Source organism: Mya arenaria, chromosome 14 (assembly GCF_026914265.1).
Source record: "Mya arenaria isolate MELC-2E11 chromosome 14, ASM2691426v1".
In the NCBI taxonomy this organism is placed as follows: domain Eukaryota; kingdom Metazoa; phylum Mollusca; class Bivalvia; order Myida; family Myidae; genus Mya; species Mya arenaria.
In genome coordinates, this window is record NC_069135.1 from 16,448,136 (window position 1) to 16,454,119 (window position 5,984).

Here is a 5,984-nt window from a genome sequence, read left to right on the forward strand (position 1 = left end):
CTCTCTTTTCTTTTTCATTGACAGACACACAGGCAAACAGAACGAGACAAACAGATAGACAAGTTATTCCTGTACACTTTACCAATACTTTATACTCCTGTCTTGGTTAACATTTACTTTAGTTGTCCAGTGGTTTGTGAGATCAAATGGAATTTAAACTAAGATTGGCTGTTCTCTGGAGAATTTCTATCTGTTCTCTATTGATTTTAATTGTTCAACATAAAATAGCGTTGTTGTTGTATCATGCAGACCTTTCATTTGTGGAAATTGTTTTTCTTAATATGGCTGACACAACGTTCATGTGTCATTAGACCGAATAACTAGGAAAATCGTCTAAAAGAAAAAATGTTGAAAAGTTGAAATAAATAACAAAGGAAAATAAGTTCACAATTTAATAACGCATTTCTGTATGAATTACATCATTTTAAACCTTAAGTTTTTTCCAGGTCGGAATATAGGTCATTGAGATAATGTTTCTTTTTAAGAAATTCCCAACTTTATTTTTTTTTATCTTGTAAGTCATATTTCATTTGTAAAATAGCCTCCCTAATAGTTAGTAGTTAATTAATTTTTAGTGTACTTGTATATATTTTCTCAAGGAACTCTTCATAACGGGTTTATGACAATACACAATAAAGTCATTCAATGAAAGGTGTCAATGCATTATACAACGCGTGTCAGAGATTAGCGCATGTACCTCCTTAATGACATGATAAACGGATTAGCCATTTTTTATTACATAGTACACGCTACTGTTCGGTTCATACATTTAGTGATGTCTATACCTATATTTTCTCAAATTCATGTTCAGCATAAAAAATATTGTTGTATATACATAAAGGCAATTTTATAAAATAATCGTTATGCAAAGGCTGTAATAAAGTTTAGAAGTAAAACGTTAATAACAGATAACCAAATCTTAAAATAAATAATATCGACAGAAGCAAAATCTAAACACAGGCATATAATACATGTATTTATTTGGTTCAGTAGGAGCTCATTTTGATCTGGTGGATTCTGCTTTTTATATTGCTTCTCGCTGATATTAAAATAATTGCTTTTTGCACATTTTTAATTGCATTATATTACGCAAAACGCAGCTAATTTGATCTATATTAACCGCATATAACAGATTCATGACAGTGCTATTTATAGCATTAGAGCAGATTTCTTACTAGGTATTCACGATGTAAATGTTGATGTAAATTAGGTTTGTGACCACCGCCGTGCGCACATTAATTTGCCAAAAGTTAAAAGTGTTGTGTCGATCTGCCGATGCGATTTCTGAGATACGGTTATAAAAGTCTGCAGGCCTAGCGGCCTACAGCCTTAAAATGTTATGTCGATCTGCCGATGCGATTTCCGAGATACGGTAATAAAAGTCTGCAGACTTAGTGGGCCGGCCTACAGCCTTAAAAACTAGTACCCTGGATCATGTTTACAGTATGATACACAATTAATTATAAATACAACTTATGAACCAAACATAGACTTGGGTGCTTCGAAATGGAAGAGTTTTGGTGTCGTCGTTGACATAGTTTTGATTTCACTGTTTTAATAATCTTTGTGTCATTTTTGTCACAGACGTGGTGTTGTTGTTGCAATAGACTTGGGTTATGTTGTTGTCATAACTTGGTGTTGTTGCTGTTATAGACTTGGGTGTTGTTGTTGTCATAGACTTGGTGTTGTTATTGTAATATACTTGGGTGTCATTGCCAGAATGGAAATCAAGTGTTGGTGAAATGTTTCAACCAAAACCTGCAATATAGGAGCAGGTTGAGGGACTAGAACATTGGATACGAGATATGACTTTGTTTGCAAATCTTTTAAAAGAAAGAATATAGTTTATAGTGTATTAGTAAAACTGCGATCGCTCGAAGACGCCGGGGTCTGAGCTGAAACTTCGAGGAAACTGAGGTTTGATCTAGTAACCCAGTTTGTTACTCCACTTGACCCAGTTTTAAAATAATAAAAGGCTGCATTAAGGCAAACATTCATGAAGATTTGGCTAGAAAAGAAAAGAAAAACTTATAACTGGTGAAAACAACGATAACGGCAGCTTTACTTGTTATACGCATAATGGAGAGTCAGGTTGACTATGTACTAACAAGGTACAATAACTATAAATACTTCAGAGATTTTAGAATGTGAATACATTAAATGATGTTATATGTGGCTGTCAAAAGCAATAAACAAATCAAATTAAAACGTAAACATGAATCGCAATGTAGCAAAACCGGGTTTTAATGATTGGCAGAAGAGATACAGTTTCAACTGATTTCTTTCTCTCACTCGAGTGGGCCAAATGGTAATCCAATGAGAGCTCGTCCTATATACCAAGTTAGGTAACACTATGTCAAATCTTACTTAAGTTATTCAGAACTCGCCATATTTCTATCTTTAGCAACAGTGTCCCTGACCTAGACCATAACTCTTTGGCCTCAAAACACAATCTCATCAAAGGTCTCTATAAACTCTTCATATATACCATGTTTGGTCGCAATATGTCCACTTTAGTTATTCAATACAAACCATTTTTCTATTAATAGTAACTTTGACCATGACCTTGATCCTATGTGCCTCAAACGCAATCCCATCAAAAGCCTCAATGAACTCATCCTATAAACTAAGTTTGGTGACTATAAGTCAAACCTAGCTTAAATCAATCGATACATAAGAGGACTGATGCTGCCCTCCAACCAGCCTGCCCGAACAAACAGTGACGCAAGTCATTCAAATAACGTGTTTTTTCCATTTGTGAAAACCTGGTTAAGAATATAAAATGTAAATAAAATACTTAAAGCTGCTCTCGCACAGATCGATTGTTATGGCAAATGCAGATCGCAGTTTTCATTGACGTCACGTCAGTTTGGGGTCAGTCGAAGTGGACCAGTGTTTATATATAGTGTGTTTGATAAAAAACCTTTATAAACTAACATTTGCATAAAATAATTAAAAAAGAGTAAACATCAAGATATATGATGGTTGATAAGGAGGTTGGTCATTGTAAAGGGAAATTCATACTGCTCCTAGTAAAGTCAAGACATTGTAAGCCGGTTGTTCCCATCGTCAATGGATGTGATGGCAAAGGCAGCAGCTATTGCCTTGAAACTGGCTACTTATGAAGTCATTGGTTGATATGGATGTTGGAGTTGCTATGCAAAATAAGAATGTAGACAACACTATCGCTGGAAAAGGCAGAAATGAGCATACAATGTGCTGTACTACTGTGTAGTACTATCAAGTGGCGGGTCCAGGTATTGACGTTAGAGGGGGCGTAACTAAGGGGCACAACCTTTTGACATGCACCCCTTTCTTAGATCAAAAAGTATATGACAAACTGTTTGCATGGGGATTTAGGGATACCCCCTCAAGAAACATTGAACCATTTAAAGTCGGAAATGGTACCTTCCGAGAGTATTTTATTACTTTTTACTCTTATATTGATCAAATTACATGCGCCTGACGATTGGGCAATGATTTGAAAAAAGAAGTAGAATTTCAAAATTTTAAATATAAGTATATAGAAAATAGACATATTTGGACCCTAGAAGAATGGTGGGCTTTGACCCCAGGGACAATTTGAACCATTTTTTTGTAATGGGCACTACATGGGACTCATTTTCAAAGGTCTTTGATTTACGGTTGGACTCTAAACCCTACAAGAAGCACCCCTTGGGGTGCCTGGGATGATGTCTGGTCACCGTCAACTAACGCGTCAAAGTATGCCCATTTTTGCGACTGTTCGTACTTTTAACGCGCTCCCATAAAGCTGGTAAGGGGGAGCTAATCTCGAAGATATCTCCGGACCCAAAAATGGTATGAGGTCCGTTAAGGTCTTGAAATTTAGGGCTCTCGGCGACCTTCATGAAGCACCCTTCGGGGTGCCTGGAATTATATTCGACCACCGGTTCCATTCGACTATAAGGCTATTCTATACTCTAAAATGCAGCGAAAAATGCCTACAACTGGGGTATGCACCATCGAAGGTATCTCAGCATCCCTGCATCTGACGAGATTGGAACCAATTTTCCCTTTTAGGGAATTTTTAACCCTACAAGAAGCACCCCTTGGGGTGCCTGGGATCATATCTGGTCACCGTCAACTAACGCGTCAAAGTATGCCCATTTTTAGCGACTGTTCGTACTTTTAACGCGCTCCCATATAGCTGGTAAGGGGGAGCTAATCTCGAAGATATCTCCGAACCCAAAAATGGTATGAGGTCCGTTAAGGTCTTGAAATTTAGGGCTCTCGGTGCCCTACATGAGCATCCCTTTGGGGTGCCTGGAATTATATTCGACCACCGGTTCCATTCGCTTATAAGGCTATTCTATACTCTAAAATGCAGCGAAAAATGCCTACAACTGAGGTATGCACCATCGAAGTTATCTCAGCATCCCTGCATCTGACGAGGCTGGGACAAATTTTTTCCTTTAGGGGACTCTAAACCCTACAAGAAGCACCCCTTGGTGTGCCTGGGATCATATATAGTCACCGTCAACTAACGCGTCAAAGTATGCCCATTTCTAGCGACTGTTCGTACTTGATACGCACTCCCATATAGCTGGTAAGGGGGAGCAAATCTCAAAGATATCTCCGGACCCAAAAATGGTATGAGGTCCGTTAAGGTCTTGAAAATTAGGGCTCTCGGTGCCCTAAATAAAGCACCCTTCGGGGTGCCTGGAATTATATTCGACCACCGGTTCCATTCGCCTATAAGGCTATTCTATAATCTAAAGTGCAGCGAAAAATGCCTTAAATAGGGGTATGCACCAGCGAAGTTATTTCAGCATCCTTGCATCTGACGAGTCTGGGACCAATTTTTCCTTTTAGGGGACTCGAAACCCTACAAGAAGCACCCCTTCGGGTGCCTGGGATCATATATGATCACCGTCAACTAACGCGTCAAATATGCCCATTTTTGCGACTGTTCGTACTTTTAACGCGCTCCCATATAGCTGGTAAGGTGGAGCTAATCTCGAAGATATATCCGAACCCAAAAATGGTATGAGGTCCATTAAGGTCTTGAAATTTAAGGCTCTCGGTGCCCTACATGAAGCACCCTTCGGGGTACCTGGAATTATATTCGACCACCGGTTCCATTCGCCTATAAGGCTATTCTATACTCTAAAATGGAACGAAAAATGCCTAAACTGGGGTATGCACCATCGAAATTATCTCAGCATCCCTGCATCTGACGAGGCTGGGACCAATTTTCCCTTTTAGGGGACTCGAAACCCTACAAGAAGCACCCCTTGGGGTGCCTGGGATCATATCTGGTCACTGTCAAGTAACGCGTCAAAATATGCCCATTTTTAGCGACTGTTCGTACTTTTAACGCGCTCCCATATAGCTGGTAAGGGGGAGCTAATCTCGAAGATATCTCCGGACCCAAAAATGGTATGAGGTCCGTTAAGGTCTTGAAATTTAGGGCTCTCGGTGCCTTACATGAAGCACCCTTCGGGGTGCCTGGAATTATATTCGACCACCGGTTCCATTCTGTTATAAGGCTATTCTTTACTCTAAAATGCAGCGAAAAATGCCTAAAACTGGGGTATGCACCATCGAAGTTATCTCAACATCCCTGCATCTGACGAAGCTGGGACCAATTTTCCCTTTTAGGGGACTCTAAACCCTACAAGAAGTACCCCTTGGGGTGCCTGGGATCATATATGGTCAGCGTCAACTAACTCGTCAAAGTATGCCCATTTTTAGCGGCTGTTCGTACTTTTAACGCGCTCCCATATAACTGGTAAGATGGAGCTAATCTCGAAGATATCTCCAGACCCAAAAATGGTATGAGGTCCGTTAAGGTCTTGAAATTTAGGGATCTCGGTGCGTTACATGAAGCACCCTTCGGGGTGCCTGGAATTATATTCGACCACCGGTTCCATTCGCCTATAAGGCTATTCTATACTCTAAAATGCAGCGAAAAATGCCTACAACTGAGGTATGCACCATCGAAGTTATCTCAGCATCCCTCC